Source organism: Tachyglossus aculeatus, chromosome 24 (assembly GCF_015852505.1).
Source record: "Tachyglossus aculeatus isolate mTacAcu1 chromosome 24, mTacAcu1.pri, whole genome shotgun sequence".
NCBI lineage: Eukaryota > Metazoa > Chordata > Mammalia > Monotremata > Tachyglossidae > Tachyglossus > Tachyglossus aculeatus.
In genome coordinates this window covers 26,645,226-26,663,588 of record NC_052089.1, presented here as the reverse complement: position 1 = coordinate 26,663,588, position 18,363 = coordinate 26,645,226, and positions in this window count along the sequence as shown.

The window sequence follows — 18,363 nt, the reverse complement described above, 5'->3', positions numbered from 1 at the left end:
ATTCATTTGCACCTTTTAGATTTGAAACTGCAAGACACAAAATGTCAGAAGTTGTTTATCTGGGCTAGTTTGACTCGACAGGCTTATATATATATATATATATATGAATATAAATATGAATATTATATCCTTGGCCACGTGCAATTGAGATGGAAAACACCATTTCTGCCTTCAAGGAGCTTACAATTTGACTTAAAAGGCTTCAAGGAGCTTACAATTTGACTCAACAGGCTTTTCCACCGAGCAGTATGGCTCAGTGGAAAGAGCCCAGGCTTTGGAGTCAGAGGTCGTGGGTTCAAATCCCGGCTCCACCACTTGTCAGATGTTTGACTTTGGACGAGTCATTTAACTTCTCTGTGTCTCATATAACTCATCTGTAAAATGGGGATTAGGACTGTGAGCCCCACGTGGGACAACCTGATCTCGTAACCTCCCCAGTGCTTAGAACAGTGCTCTGCACATAGGAAGCGCTTAATAAATGCCATATAAAAATCGTAAGCTCCTTGAAGGCAGAAATGGTGTTTTCCATCTCAATTGCACCTGGCTAAGCATATAATATTCATAATATTTATGAGTATATATATATATATATATGTATAAAAGTATTCTTAGATAGCAGCCACTAAGACAATCCTTTATATGGTGCTCTTTTTCTCAACAACATCCATTGAGTTAATGAGTGAGTAATTCTTGTGAACTAAACAGATTGCAATAGGTTCTCCAAAGCTACTAATGCTAATTACTGAATAAGTATTGCTCAAGAGCAACATTTAATCTACATGGCTGGATTAACCAAAGGAACGTTGAACATGCTTATGGGAAGGAAACTTTGAGGAATATTTCACAGAAGAAATTCATTGCCATTTCCAACTCTCTCATGTCTCAGGTTCTAACTGTTACTTTCAAGCTGAAGTTTCGCAATATTTTCCAGAACATCTTTAAACCAGTTAGTTATGGGTTTGAATGCTCCATAAAAAATAAAAACTTCATGGCTGGACTGATGTATTTTGACAAAGGATTCAACAGGGAATGGATTAACATGTAGCCCACTCAGTGCTATTTATTGAGTGCTTTCTGCATTCAGAGCTCCGTACTAAGGGCATGAGAGAGTATCTTTCCTTGAACTTCTGATAAAGAATTTCTTTATTGGCTTGAAAGGTCTCAAACACACATACCGGAGTAGGGAATGAAATGTAAAAATCAAAATGGACTTTGAAAAAAAAAATCCATGAAAGAATTAGAGATGTCACAGACATAAAGGATGAAAAATTCCCAGATTTATCCCATTTGTTTTATGGTATTTAGACTCATTTTAATCCTCTAGCCAAACCAAGATTTATGTCTCATGGAGTCAAGAAGCCACCCAGAGTAATGGAGGAGGTAGCGGCAGATAGTGGTGTAATTGAGGAGGAAATGAAGCAATTACACCAAGCTTGTAGTCATTTTCTATCACACCATTTTACTAATCTGACTATCCAAGGTCAGACTAACAGAGATTTGCATTACACAGATAAAACCTTAAAACCTAAATGGGATTATCCTTCATTTTTCATCTCAAGATGCAAATAATCCTATGCAGAGTGAACTTGGAACTCATCAAACCGATTTTCTGTGATGCCCCCTTTTTGAAATGAATTCGTCATGGAAGTGATTAGCTCATATCTACTCCAGCTTAGAACTGTGCTTGACATATAGTAAGCACTTAATAATAATGATAATGATGGTATTTAAGTGTTTGATGCTTGCTGTTCCAACATGGGAGGAAAAGTAAAGGATCTGTCTTTGGTGACTTTACCTAGCAAATCTGTAATTTATTTTCATCTTTGTCTCTGCCACTAGATCATAAATTCCTTGCAGCCGCAACCTGTGTTTACCAACTCTTACCCCTCACTCCCTCCCTCTGCTCTACGTCCTCCCCTCCGCACTTGTGTATATATGTACATATTTACTATTCTATTTTATTAATGATGCATAAATCTATAACCCTATTTATATTGACACTATTGACGACTGTCTACTTGTTTTGTTGTCTGCCTCCCCCCTTCTAGACTGTGAGCCTGTTGTTGGGTAGTGATTGTCTCTGTTGCCAAACTGTACTTTCCAAGCACTTAGTAAAGTGCTCTGCACAAGGTAAGCACTCAAATATGATTGCACGAATGAACTCTTATTATCCTTTGCTCTCCCAAGCACTTTGTACATCATTCTGCATTTATTCAGTGTTGAAGAAATACCACTGATTTATTTTTTCAATGGTATTTGTTAAGCATTTACTACGTGCCAGGCACTGTTCTAAGCGCTGGGGTCTCCCCCTTTTAGACTGTGAGCCCACTGTAGGGTAGGGACTCTCTCTATATGTTGCCAATTTGTACTTCCCAAGCACTTAGTACAGTGCTCTGCACATAGTAAGTGCTCAATAAATACGATTGATGATGATGATGATGATATGAAGAAATTAGGTTGGATACAGTCCATGTCCCACATGAGACTCATAGTCTATTTCCCAAATGAGACAACTGAGGCACAGAGAAGTTTGTGACCTTGGGAAAGTCACCTGAGCAGACACATGGCAGGGTCACAATTAGAACCCAGTCCTTTTGACTCCCGGGCCCATGCTCTATCCACTAGGCCATGCTGCTTTCTTAAGTCACGCTGGTTCCTCTTTAGCTAACCTTCCCACTGTGCCTCCCCATCTCCCATTACCCACCTCCATCTCACTTCCCCTTGCCTGAAACCCCCTTCAACCTCAAATTCCATCTGCATTTCACTTCACATTGTCAGGCCACATGCCTGCTTTGTGTAGTCGGGCAAGTCGCTTGACTTCTCTGGGCCTCAGTTCCCTCACCTGTAAAATGGGGATGAAGGCTGTGAGCCCCTTGTGGGACGGTGACAGTGTCCAACCTGACTTGCTTGGATCTATCCCAGGAATTACCCTGACACATAGTAAGTGCTTAACAAATATGATTTTAAAAAGGCTTCTATTTTCAGCAGTTGTCGCTTGTGAATTCAAAACACAAATCAAGAGTGGCATTTATTAAGTGCCTATTGCCAAAAGAGCTTTCGACTCTGAATTTGGATTTGTAGAGAACTATCCTGAAGCTATGGAGGGTTAACTGGGACCCACGGCTTGGCTTGCAAGATCAAACTTCCCAAATCAGGTCTTTTTAACGGAGAACAATTCAATTTCCACTCGGAACTCACGGTAGGATCCTTTCATATAATCAGGATCTACATGAGGATGAAATTTGCAGTCATATCACTGACTTACAACCGACACGACTGCTTGGAATTCTGCAAGTGACAGAAAATTCTGTTCCCACAGAAAGCACGGTATGGGCTCTTTCTGGAATTAGTAAATAGTTACAGTCCCGTAAAAACAGTCTACCCTGTAACGATTTTTAAATGCTATAACAAGTCTAGCACGCAAAGCCAGTGACAGGTTTGCAAGATTAATGCTCTTCTACTCCACATGCTTTCTATTATCAACGACGGAACTGAAACGAGGGTAAAATGTGACACTTGTTTATCGCCAAATAATTAGGTTCTCCAGGTACACTTTAACCAAGCTCGGCTAGCAAGATGTCTTTCAGAGTTTTGATTCCTACGAGTTCTGCTTTCCAGTCTCGCCATGTACCTGCGGCAGGGGCTACACCGTGATACTGTACCCAGCAGTATGGTTTAATAGAGAAGTAGTGTGGCCTAGTGGGTAGAGCAGGGGCCTGGGTGTCAGATGGACCTGGGTTCTAATCTCAGCCTCACTGCTTTGTCACCCTGGGCAAGTCACTTCACTTCTCTGTGCCTCACTGCCCTCATCTGTGAATTGGGGATTACGGCTGTGGGCACTATATGAAAAGCACTGTGGCTTGATAGAAACAGCAAGGGCTTGGGAGTCAGAGGACGTGGGTTCTAATCCCCATCTGCCACTTGTCTGCTGTGTGACCCTGGGCAAGCCACTTCACTTCTCTGTGCTTCAGTTGCCTCATCTTTAAAATGGGGACTGAAAGTGTGAGTCCCACGTGGGACAACCTTCTATCTACTCCAGCACTTAGAACAATGCTTGGTACATAGTAAGCGCTTAACAAATGCTATAATTATTATTACTGTTGGACAGCGACAACTGTCAAAATAACATCTTGTATCTACACCACTGCTTAGGACAAATACCAATTAAAAAGTCAGCTAATGCTTGGGCAACAGCAAAACACACCATTTCTAAATGTGTGGGTTGGGGTGTGTGAGTGTGCTTTGTCTACATGTGTCCCCAAAGTCAGTCAAATCCCCAAAAAGGTGATTTTTTTCCCAGGTGCAAGACAAACTAGTTTTGCTTAATTGTCCTTGTTTGTATACACACAGGCATGTGCAGAATCATTTAGCCATTGAAAAAACGTCCACTAAAAGCTCTTTATTGCTAAGCCATGCATGCCTCCAGCAATTAGGATTAATTCAAAGAAAGAGTGGACACCACATAGTTCTAATTGCATTTTGATAAAGATTTTTGTTTCCACTTGGAGGATTGGGAATGACAAAGAAAAGGATGACTCAAGGCAGGTGTCCAAAGGACAGACTGAACCTATTTTAGTGACCAAACACTTCACCTCTCTTTCGCTTCTTCCTGAAAAATCTTTCCTGTAATATCATGGGCCGTGTTCAGCTGCTTTCCTAGAGTTGCCTACCCACTCTGTGATGTTGTCCTCTCCCAAGCACTTAGTACAGAGCTCTGAAGACAGCAGGTGCTCAATAAGCAGCATGGCATAGCCGATACAGCACAGGTCTTGGAATCTGAAGGTCATGAGTTCTAATCCTGGCTCTGCCACTTTTCTGCTGTGTGACCTTGGGCAAGTCACGTCACTTTAGGACTCAGATACTTCATCTGGAAAAAGGGGATTGAGACTGTAAGCCTCACGTGGGACAGGGACTGTGTCCAACCTGATATGCTTGTATCCACCCCAGCACTTGCAACAGTACCTGGCACATAATAAGTGCTTAACAAAGGCCACAATTATTATTATTCTAAGCACCATTCATTAGTTGATTGGAGGTTAATCTAAACCTGCCAGAGGTTTAGTTGATGCTTCTCTTTAAAAAAAAAATATGCTATTTGGTACACACTATTTGCTCGGTATTGTTCTAAGCTCCGAGGAAGATATGTTTTGACAGATGAAGTAGCTGAGGCAAAGATAAGTGAAGTGACTTACCAAGGTCATGCAGCAGATAAGTGGTGCAGCCAGGATTAGAACCCAGGTCCTGATTCTCAGGCCCCAGGCTCTATCCAATATACCACAGGGCTTCTCCCTGTTTTCTTCCTCCCCACCTTGCAAAACCAGCTCTCTTCCATATCTTAGATGAAATCAAACATTTTTAGACTGGGTGGCCCCATTCACCGATAAAAAAAAAAGTACAATAACTTAAAAAGTTGCTCAACTCATTTGGTGATTTGACTTTTCCCTAATGAACTAGTTGCTGAACACATGAATACTTAAAAAAAAAAAAAAGGCCCCTATTGCTGTTCATTTTTGTATGGTTTCCCCTCTCCCCCTTTCTTTTTTTAATTAGCTCTTGCCACTTTACTTTCTTCAGTTGATTTAACTCTAAACATATTGCGACAATTACTGCTGCCTACTCAAGCACATTTGTAAAACTGCTGTGAATGATGAATATTCATAAAAAAAATGTGCAAGGAAAGTCAAGTCATGTTGGTCAGATGTAGAATAATCCCGGCATCACCTCATAATAATGACAATCGTGGTCCTCGTGAAGTGCTTACTATGTTCCAAGCACTCTTTTCAAGCACCGGGGCAGACGGGAGATAATGGTTCGGACACATTCCCTGTCACACAGCATTCACAGTCTAAATGGAACGGAAAGCAGATACTTCATCCTCATAATGTAGATGAGAAAACTAAAGCCCAGAGAAGATGAATGACTCACCCAAGGTCACAGAGCAGGCCAGTGGCAGAGCCAGGATTAGCCCCCAGGTCCTCTGACTTCCAGCCTCTTGTTCTTTCCGCTAGGCCATGCTATTTTTTTTAATGGCATTTATTAAGCGCTTACTATTATTTCTCTGCATGTGGAAACACTGGAAGGTATCAAGGGTACGTAAGTGAAGGTCAGAAGGTGGTGGGTTCTAATCCCAGCCCTGCCACTTGTCTGCAGTGTGACCTTGGACAAGTCACTTCACTTCTCTGTACCTCAGTTACCTCATCTGCTAAATGGGGATTGAGACTGTGAGCCCCACGTGGGACAGGGACTGTGTCCAGCCTGATCTGCTTATCTTCACCCCAGTGCTTAATACAGTGCCTAGCACAAAATAAGCACTTGAATTCCATAATCATTATTATTATTAAAACAAAACTCCCTCAAGTCACTGGGTCTGATAATATTCATTCCATCTGCTGTCAGAACAGCTATCCCTGCCCCAGGAAGAAATTTAGCTGACATAACAATAGCGATTAAACGCTCATTAAACATATAATTCAGGTACAACTATCAATGTGCAATGATACACCCAATAGGTCATTGTCCAAAATCTGGAAGAATCATTCCGTTCAATAAATAGATTATGAAACTCATCTTCTCGGTCCCCTCAGAGAACTTTTAATAACAATAATGGCATTTATTAAGCGCTTACTATGTGCAAAGCACTGTTTTAAGTGCTGGGGAGGTTACAAGGTGATCAGGTAGTCCCACGGGGGGCTTACAGTCTTAATCATCCTTTTACAGATGAGGGAACTGAGGCCCAGAGAAGTTAAGTGACTTGCCCAAAGTCACACAGCTGACAATTGGCAGAGCCAGGATTTGAACCCATGACCTCTGGCTCCAAAGCCTGTGCTCTTTTCCACAGAGCCATGCTGCTTCTCTAACAGCTTGGCCATCTATTGCGTTGGGAAAAGAGGATTTCTTTGGTGGGGTGAAAAATATAAAATCCAAAATGTTGACCAATAATAAAAGCGATATTATAAGCATAATATCAACATCATTGCTCTTTATGATGTTTTCATGGGACACCAACTAGATCAACTGATTATCTTGCCTCTACCCATTGTTGGGTAGGGAACGTCTCTATATGTTGCCAACTTGTACTTCTCAAGCGCTTAGCACAGTGCTCGGCACACTGTAAGCGCTCAATAAATATGATTGAATGAATGACTGATTAGTTTAGTGTTGATTATCTTGATTAGGGTTGATTACCTGATTATCTTGTATCAACCCCAGAGCTTAGAACAGTGCTTGGCACATAGCACTTTAATACCACAATTATTACTTGAGTACAGCAAATAAGTAGATGTGTTCCTTGCCTTCTAGATGATCCCAGCCTTCTTATCTCCCCTATTTTAACACCATCCAATAGTGATAGCTTCATTCATTCAATCATAGTTGACTGCTTACTGTGTGCAGAGCACTGTAATAATAATAATAATGATAATAACAATAATAATAATAATAATAATGGTATTTCTTAAGCACTTACTATGTGCAAAGCACTGTTCTAAGCACTGGGGAGGTTACAAGTTGATCAGGTTGTCCCACGGGGGGCTCACAGTTTTAATCCCCATTTTGCAGATGAGGTAACTGAAGAACAGAGAAGTGAAGTGACTTGCCCAAAGTCACACAACTGACAGTTGGTGGAGCCGGGATTTGAACCCATGACCTCTGACTCTGAAGTCCGTGCTCTTTCCACTGAACCACGCTGCTTCTAAGTGCTTGGGAGAGTACAATACAACAATAAACAGTCACATTCGCTGCCCGCAATGAGCTTACAGTCTAGCGGTGGGGAGATAGACATCCATCATTTTCAGTGTGTTATACATGGTGTTTCTCATCGCTCTCATTTGTCATTTTACCCATTTCTTTTTTCCTCCCTTCAAGGCCCTGCTGAGAGCTCACCTCCTCCAGGAGGCCTTCCCAGACTGAGCCCCTTCCTTCCTCTCCCCCTCGTCCCCCTCTCCATCCCCCCATCTTGCCTCCTTCCCTTCCCCACAGCACCTGTATATATGTATATATGGTTGTACATATTTATTACTCTATTTATTTATTTATTTTGCTTGTACACTTCTATCCTATTTATTTTATTTTGTTGGTATGTTTGGTTCTGTTCTCTGTCTCCCCCTTTTAGACTGTGAGCCCACTGTTGGGTAGGGACTGTCTCTATGTGTTGCCAATTTGTACTTCCCAAGCGCTTAGTACAGTGCTCTGCACATAGTAAGCGCTCAATAAATACGATTGATTGATTGATTTTCAACACCACGCTTCAGTCTCCTCCCGTCAGAGCCAACCTATTCATGCCCCTCGTCCACGCATGGACAAGTCCACAGAAAGCTCCCTTTTCACTTCCCCGGGATTGACAAATTAGAGATACGTCACCTCTTATTTACATGAAGGCCAATTCACATGGGCGGTAGACTCCATTTGCAAAAATAACCAACCAGGGAACATCTGAGGGGAGAGGTCACGGTTCAGCTTTCCGAGGCGGTGCCATTCGGGGGCCCGTGAGCTGGAACCCATTAGCGAGTCTTGCTCCAACAGCTGTGTCTTTATCAGAGCCACCATGGGCTCAGGGTGCCCAGCTCCATCTTGAGGTTTTGATTTTGTGCTTCTGAATAGCTCGACAGCTTTCACAACAAGTTCCTTCTCCCCAGAGGATCCAAGCGAGATTATTAGGATGATCCATCAAGCCAGTTCTAGGCCACAAATGGTGGGTGAACCCAGCCTCCGGTCTTAGCGCTTCTAGAGAACTGGGAGTCCGAGGATCTGGGTTCTAATCCCGGCTCCACCCCCTCTCTGCTGTGTGACTTTGGGCAAGTCTCTGCACTTCTCTGGGCCTCAGTTAACTCATCTGTAAAATCGCGATTGAGCCTGTGAGCCCCAATTGGGGCAGGGACTGTGTCCAGCACAATATGCTTGTATTCACCCCAGTGCATGTCCCTTAGTAAGCACTTAAATACCGCTTAAAACAAAAACGAAACAACAGGTCTCTTGTCTCCAAAGCCCGTGCTCTTTCAACTGAGCCACATTGCTTCTCTAGTACCATGCCAGTACAGCATGCTGTACTAAACACTGGGGAAGGTAGGAGATAATTGGGTTGGTCACAGTCCCTGTCCCATGTAGGGTTCACAATCTTAATCTCTATTTTACAGATGAGGTCACTGAGGCCCAGAGAAGTGAAGAGACTTGTCCAAGGTGCAGAGCTGGGATTAGAACCCAGGTCCTTCTGAATCCCAGGCCTGTGCTCTAACCACTAGGCAACACTGCTTTTCTGTACGTATGGTATTTCTTATGCACTTACTATGTGCCAGGCACTTGTAGTCAGTGCTGGGGTAGATAAAGATAATCAGGTCAGATACAGAGAGTACTATATGGGGCTCACTGTCTCAAACTCCATTTTATAGATGAGGAGAAAGACAGAGCAAAGCTTAATTTCTTGCCCAAGGTCACACAGTAAACAAGGGTAGAGGTGGGAATAGAACCCACAACCTTATGATTCCCAACTGGAATGGAATGCCCCACTGTTCCAAGCTCTAAAAATAAACAAAATAAAAAACTAAGCCACATTGCCCCCTTACTAACACTCAACTCTTCTATACTGTAAGCAGGTCTCCTGTAGATGATAAGCACCTTGTGGACAGGGAATATGTTTATTGTTAGATTGTACCCTCCCTAGTGCTTAGCACAGTGCTTTACACACTGTGTAAAATAAATATATTTGTACATATTTATTACTCTATTTTACTTGTACATATCTATTCTATTTATTTTATTTTGTTAATATGTTTGGTTTTGTTCTCTGTCTCTCCCTTCTAGACTGCGAGCCCACTGTTGGGTAGGGACTATCTCTATATGTTGCCAACTTGTACTTCCCAAGCACTTAGTACAGTGCTCTGCACACAGTAAGGGCTCAGTAAATACGATTGATTGATTGATTACACACAGTAAGCACTCAAATATGAATGATTGACCGATTTGCCTAGGAAAGACTTGGAAGTATTTATTGAAACAGTCTCCCATGGTTTCATCACACCAAAACAATCCCCAAAACAGTGCCATCCAGGGAATGAAGAGCTCTATCCCAATGGTTGAGGTGAATGTGAGAACTGGGATTTATTCAGAATGCGTTGGGCCCTCATCAGTCCGTGCTGAGATCAGGAGATCAGTCATGTGTAATTATTCCACTCAAGGCTGGGAATCCCATCTGGGAATTAAAGGAGGAAAAGAAGAATCTGGAGGAAGATGTGGTCTACTTTAAAATTCAATGTCAATTCGCTATCTTCTACCCTCAGGCAAGTGACCATCAATGACTTTCTGAGAGATGAATGAGTAGTTCCTCAGCATATTATTTATCTCAACCTAAGGGTCCTCAGAGATGGAGAGCCCTGATTTTCCAAACCAAGAGTTCAAGCTTCAGACTGCCTCGATTTTTCCAACTTTGTGAAAGATCTGAAGAAAATAAAGCAAGAGCTCCTGGAGATTTTCATTTCCCAGGTGTGGTTGACCAATAAGGCAGAACCAAAGAAGTTAAATGAAAAAAAATGACAGTAGTGGTAGTTAGTCCTCAATACGCAACTTGGCACATAAAACCGTGGGCAAGTCGCTTCACTTTTGTGCCTCAGTTCCCTCATCTGTAAAATGAGGATTGAGACTGAGTCCCATATGGGACACGGACTGTGTCCAACTTGATTATCTCCCATCTCCCTCAATGCTTAGTACAGTGTAGGACAATGTTAAGTGCTAAAATACCACAAAAAAAACATAAGAAGCTCTGGGACAGACACAATATAAGCAAATTGGACACAGTCCCTGTCCCCTACTGGGCTCACAATCTAAGTAGGAAGGCAAAAAGGTAGCTTGATCCCAAGTAGGGGAAAGTGAGGCTCAGAGAAGTTGACTTGACCAGGGTCTCCCAGCAGGCCGTTGATTGAGCTGGGACAAGATCTCAGGTCTTCTGGTTCTTAGCCCCAGGCGGTTTCCATGAGGCCGTGACATCATATACTTACGAAGCAAAATAACAATAATAATTATAATAATGATGGTATTTGGTAAGCGCTTACTATGTGCAAAGCACTGTTCTAAGCAAAAGCCAGTCATCTGCAATGATCCCATGACTGCAGAGGCAACTGGGGGGGGGGGGGGTAGAGGAGCAGCCAGCCCATGACATAATAATAATAAAATAATAATAATAATAATAATAATAATAATAATAATAATAATGGTATTTGTTGGGGGTTTTTGATAGCACTTATTAAGCGCTTACTACATTCAAAGTACATAGTTCTAAGCACTGGGGAGGTTACAAGGTGATCAGGTTGTCCCACAGGGGGCTCACAGTCTTAATCCCCATTTTACAGATGAGGTAACTGAGGCGCAGATAAGTGACTTGCCCAAAGTCACACAGCTGACAAGTGGCAGAGCTGCACTATGTGCCAAGCACTGCTGTAAGCACTGGGGTAGATACAAGGTAATCAGGTTGTCCCACATGAGGTTCACAGTCTTAATCCCCATTTTACAGATGAGGTAACAGGCAGAGAAGTTAAGTGACTTGCCCAAAGCCACACAGCCGACGAGTGGCAGAGCCGGAATCCTGGAGTCTTGTTAAGGCATTCAATCAATCATATTTATTGAGCATGTACTGTGTGCAGAGCACTTTAAGTGCTTGGCAGAGCACAATAGACATTCCCTGTCTACAATGAGCTTACAGTCCAGAGGGGGAGACAGACATTAAAACAAATAAATGACAAATATATAATAACTATAATAATAATAATAATGGCATTTATTAAGTGCTTACTATGTGTAAAACACTGTTCTAAGCACTGGGGAGGTTACATGGTGATCAGGTTGTCCCACAGGGGGCTCACAGTCTTAATCCCCATTTTACAGATGAGGTCACTGAGGCACAGAGAAGTGACTTGCCCAAAGTCACACAGCTGACTAAGGGCAGAATCAGAATTTGAACCCATGAGCTCTGACTCCAAAGTCCGGGCTCTTTCCATTGAGCCACGCTGCTGCTTACTCTGTACATAAGTTCTGTGGGGCTGGGTGGTGGGGTGGGATGAATAAAGGGACCAAGCCAGGGTGATGCAGAAGGGAGTGGGAGAAGAGGGAAGGGGGGCTTAGTCAGGGAAGGCCTCTTGGCGATGTGCCTTTAATCAATCAATCAATCGTATTTATTGAGTGCTTACTGTGTGCAGAGCACTGTACTAAGCACTTAATTACTAAGCGCCTTCAATTACGCTTCAAAGGGGGAAGAGAGTAATTGTCCTTCAGATTTGAGGAGGGAGAGGATTCCAGGCAAGAAGCAGGATGCGGGCCAGGAGTTGAGATGGAGATGAAAAGAAATCCCACATAACCACTAGTGAATAGAGCTTGGGCCTGGAGTCAGAGAACCTGAGTTCTAATCCTAGCTCTTCCACCCATCTGCTGTGTGACATTGAGCAAGTCACTTCACTTTTCTGTGCCTCAGCTACCTTATCTATTAAAAAAAAAATCTCAAGTGGCTACCAATCAATCTGTGCATCAGGCAGAAACTCCTCACCCTCAGCTTCAAGGCTGTCCATCATCTCGCCCCCTCCTACCTCACCTCCCTTCTCTCCTTCTGCAGCCCACCCCACACCCTCCGCTCCTCTGCCGCTAATCTCTTCACCCTGCCTCGTTCTCGCCTGTCATCGACCCCCGGCCCACATCATCCCCCGGGCCTGGAATGCCCTCCCTCCGCCCATCCGCCAAGCAAGCTCTCTTCCTCCCTTCAAGGCCCTACTGAGAGCCCACCTCCTCCAGGAGGTCTTCCCAGACTGAGCCCCTTCCTTCCTCTCCCCCTCGTCCCCCTCTCCATCCCCCCATCTTACCTCCTTCCCTTCCTCACAGCACCTGTATATATGTATATATGTTTGTACATATTTATTACTCTATTTATTTATTTATTTTACTTGTACATATCTATTCTATTTATTTTATTTTGTTAGTATGTTTGGTTTTGTTCTCTGAAACCCCCTTTTAGACTGTGAGCCTGCTGTTGGGTAGGGACTGTCTCTATATGTTGCCAACTTGTGCTTCCCAAGCGCTTAGTACAGTGCTCTGCACACAGTAAGCGCTCAATAAATACGATTGATTGATTAAGTGGAGATTCAGACTGCGAGCCCCATGTGGGACAAGGACTGTGCCCAACCTGTTAAGCTCGTATCTTTCCCAGTGCTTGGCACATAGTAAGCACTCAGCAAATACCATAAAAAAGGCTTCCTCCAAATTCACTGAAGATTGTGTTACGGCTGGAATAACTATATTCATGGTAAAATAAAAAATCAAAACGATTTCCTCAAGAGATGGGACAGGATGACTCCACTCACTCAGACAAAATCTCCAGGACTTTTGAAAGATGCAACTGACCTTGGCATAATGCAGACACATTAAGGATGTGTCTCAGCCTCCTGGGATTTTCCCTTTGATTGGTCCCCAGACAGAGCTCAACTCCCCGGGTCCTTTGCAATATCAGGTAATTAGCTTTGCAGGGTGACAAGATCTCCCAAACATACGGCCTATGCAAATGATGAGCTGATAGACATTACCTCTCTCCATCCATTTTCCAACCCACAGTGACTCACACTTCTACAACTCCCAGCAGCCTACTAAATCAAGGTCACCAGTTAATAAAGAGTAGCAATGTACAAGGGACAAGTTTTTCAGACGGAGAATTCTTTCTTAAGAGAGTCATTGAGCCGTTCTGTTGGACTATTAAAGTCGATTCATTTGCATTAGGAGGAGGGGCAAGAGGTTCAACTCCATGAGGTGCTCAGTAATGCTTCCACAACAGCATCTAATTCTGTGAGGTCAACGAGTACTTGTGGGATCCGAGGTCTCAGGAGAAGATTTGAGGCCAACGAGCATGGCCTAGTGGAGAGAGCACAGGCTTGAAGCCAGATGGCCTGGGTTGTAATTCTGCTACTTTTTTTAATGGCATTTATTAAGCACTTACTATGTGCAAAGCACTGTTCTAAGCACTGGGGAGGTTACAAGGTGATCAGGTTGTCCCACTGGGGGCTCACAGTCTTCATCCCCATTTCTTCAGGTGAGGTAACAGGCACAGAGAAATTATGACTTGCCCAAAGTCACACAGCTGACAATTGGCAGAGCAGGGATTTGAACCCATGACCTCTGACTCCAAAGCCCGGGCTCTTTCCACTGAGCCACGCTGCTTTTGGGCAAGCCACACATCGTTTGTGCCTCATTTTCCTCCTCTGAAAAATGGGGATTCAATCCCCATTCTCCCTCTCCATTAGACCGTGAACCCCGTATAGGATGGGGGACTGTGTCTGACCAGATTATCTTTTATCTATCCCAGCCTTTAGGACAGTGTTTGGCACACAGTAATAATAACAATAATAATGGCATTTATTAAGCACTTACTATGTGCCAAGTACTGTTCTAAGCACTGGGGAGGTTACAAGGTGATCAGGTTGTCCCTCAGGGGGCTCCAAGTCTTAATCCCCATTTTACAGATGAGGTAACAGGCACGGAGAAGTTAAGTGACTTGCCCAAAGTCACACAGCTGACAATTGGCGGAGCCAGGATTTGAACCCATGACCTCTGACTCCAAAGCCCATGCCCTTTCCACTTAAGCACTTGGTTAAGCACTTAACCAATAGCCCAGTTGTTATTTTAGGTCCTTCATATTAAGGACATTCAATTTCCTCTTAGAGTTAGACTTATGTGGGAAAGCCCTTTCAGTGAGCTTAAGGGGAAACAAGGAGAACAATTTTTTATGGTATTTGTTAAGTACCTACTATGAGCCAGGCACTGTATTAAGCACTGGGGTAGCACAAGCTAATTAGGTTGGACGCAGTTCATGTCTCACATGGGGCTCACAGTCAACCTCCATTTTATAGTTGAGGTAGCTGAGGCCCACAGAACACAAATGAATTTCTCAATGTCATGTGGTACACAAGTAGCAGCGCTGGGATTAGAACCCAGCTCTTTCTGATTCCCAGGCCTGCACACTTTGCAATTAATGAAAGAAGCCGAGAGTGGAGGCATCTCAGGCAGAGCAATACCTGTTCTCTCCCCTACTTCACATTAAACAGGGACTGTGTCCAACCTGATAACTTCTATCCCAGCACTTAGAACAGTGCTTGGTACGTAGCAAGTACTTAAATATCATAAAAAACAAAAATAAATGGCAGCAGATGTGGACTGAACTATTGCCAGTGTCACAGGGTGGCATTCACAAAGCAGACCTGAAAATGTTTTTCCACTTCTTTTGTAAGGCTGACATCATTTGTCTTCTTCGCTTGCCCAATTTTTCCTCTTCAGATATCCCTGAGGGACTCATCTGTAAGACTGTCACAATCAGGTAACGTTTCTACCAATTCTCTAGTATTGCACTCTCCCTAGCACTTAGTACAGTGCTCTGCATACAATAAGCCCTCAATAAGTATCATTGATCATGAGTCATACTGAGCTGTGAGCATTTCAGGCACTTGAAATCATTTTAGTAATCTCTGGATAAATCCTTCACTGGGCACCCACCTCACTTAGATGTTCATGCCCCTTCCCCTCTTGGCAACTGCTTTCTGAAGAGCCCAGTCTTGGGGTCAAATATTCCAGCAACTCAAAAGTCTCCCCATGGTTATCCATTCCTCTCCATATCCAACAGGAATACCTATCCATTGGTTTTACGGCACTGAACTATCTCTCTAAAAAAATGGTGTTTTCTAATCACCGGTATTTATTGAGCACTTACTAAGCACAGAACACTGTACTAAGCACTTGGGGGAGAGTACAAGACAATCGAGTCAGTAGACTCATTCCCTACACACAAAGAGATTTCAGTCTAAAGGACATAAAATAACCCACAGAGAGGTGGAAGGCAAAAGGGAAGTGTAAATGGGTTTAGTCTCTAGACCATAAACTCGTTGTGGGCAGGCAATGTGTCCATTTATTGTTATATTGGACTCTCCCAAGCACGGAGTACAGTGCTATGCACACCATAAGCACTCAAATACCAATGCATTGAACTGAACAGTGTTCAATTTACAGGGAGGAGAAGGTAGGCACGCAAAGTTGTGAGTATACAAATGCCAGAGAAATGGGTGGGGTATATTTTCTCAGGAGATTAGACATTAATTGGGGTCTTTAGAACAAGACTTGCTCTTGAAGGAACCAGAGAGAGACACCAGTTAACAGACCCCCCCGTCAGCATTCCATTCCTCATCCCTCCCTGGCTCCGATGATGTATTTTCTCACATTACCACTTCAAGTGAGGTCACTCATATCATCCGTCATTTAGACATAAGCAGTGCTGCTTAGCCGGTCACCAGGGGTGGGAGGATGGGAGAAAAAAAAATCAATGCCGAACATTGTTCTCTGGGCACCGTCCAGATGAAGGAAGGTAATAAAAAGAAAATGTACAGAGATTTCCTGACCTTCTCAACTCAGCCCACTGGATGGGCTGCTAATTTTGGGCAAATCAGTCGTATTCCACGATGCTCGCTCACCTCCCTGGATCTGCTGCTCTTGGGAACCTTCAGAGATCATCAACTCTCCCCCCAGCCCAGGACAGTTTATTTTTGTGTCATCTCCCTTTTAGACTGTGAGCCCACTGTTGGGTAGGAACTGTCTCTATATGTTGCCAACTTGTACTTCCCAAGCGCTTAGTACAGTGCTCTGCACACAGTAAGCGCTCAATAAATACGATTGATCTCCCCCTCCCAGGTGGTAAGTTTCCAGAGGTCAGGGATTGAGTCTCCAAATTCTTATTCTCTCCCAAGTGCTTAGTATAGTATTGAGCACAGAATAAGCACTTGATAATTAATGATTATGGTATCTGTTAAGCGCTTAATACCTGCCAGGGACGGAAGGAGAAGCAGTGTGGCTCAGTGGAAAGAGCCCAGGTTTGGGAGTCAGAGGTCCTGGGTTCTAATCCTAGCTCCACCACTTGTCAGCTGTGTGACTTTGGGCAAGTCACAACTTCTCTGTGCCTCAGTTCCCTCATCTGTAAAATGGGGATTATGACTGAGCCCCAAGTGGGACAACCTTGATTACCTTGTATTTCCCCCACCCCCAGAGCTTAGAACAGTGCTTGGCACATAGTAAGCGCTTAACGAATACCAACATTATTACTAAGCGCTGGAGGAGGGTAATAAACTAAGAGCAAATTGGGATGGACACAGTCCCTGTCTCACATGTGTCTCAGTCTTAATCCCCATTTTACAGCTGAGGGAACTGAGGCACAGACAAGAGAAGTGACTCCCCTAGGTCATACATCAGACAAATGGCAGTGGCAGGATTAGAACTCAGGTCCTGACTCTCAGGCCCATGCTCTATCCATAGACCATGGGATGAGAGGAAAACAATTCTTTTTATTGATGGCATTTTTGGAAGTTTCAAATCATTCAATCAATGGTATCTCCATGTTTAATGTGTGCAGAACACTCTTAAGCACTTGAATACTAAGCACTCGGGAAGCAGTGAGGCCCAAATTCATTCATTCAATCGTATTTATTGAGCACTTACTGTGTGCAGAGCACTGTACTAAGCGCTTGGAAAGTACAAAAAGAGCACAGGCCGCGGAGTCGGAGGATCTGAGTTCTAATTCCACCTTCACCACTTACCTGCTGTGTGACCTTGGGCATGTGATTTCACTTCTCTGGGCTTGAGTTTCCTAATGTGCGAAATGGGGGTTCAATTCCTTTTCTCCCTCCTGCTTAGACTTTCAGTCCTATGTGGGACATGATTATCTCGTCTTATGCTGAGCTCCAGAGCTTAGCATAGAGTAAGTACTTAAATACCACAATTTGTTTTTTGAGTACGAATAAAACTCAGTTGGTAGATACATTCCCTTCCCACATCTGCTCATTCAACATCATAATTATAGACTGTGACCCTTTGCATTGAGCAAATTCAACGGTATGCTTTGGGCCGTGATCAGGCCCGATTATAACAGGCGGTTTAGAAGTTTATTCGCTTAGATGAGGCAATTTGCAATCAGAAGGTCAGAGGGGAAACCCATGTATCTGCCAGTAAAGTATCAGTAATGTGATTTTTTTTCTCCTTTTATCTCCTTTTCTTAAATTCATAGAGCATCACGATAAATTCTGGAACAATGGCCAGAACTATGGACTTCCAAGTGATGAGCTGCCTCAGGAAGGTCAGTGTTACTTATTGAATATTTACTCTGTGCAGTGCACTGTACTAAGAGCTTGGGAGACTATAATATAGTACAGTTGTTCCACAATGAGCATACAGTTTAGAGAGGTATTTAACAATGTCTAAAGTTGTAATCCTGTCTGAGCCTCAATTCTCTCAACTGCGAAAAGGTGATGAAACACCTTTTCTCTCCCTTCCTCATAAAAATAAATGTCCTATGTGCATTATCACACGTAG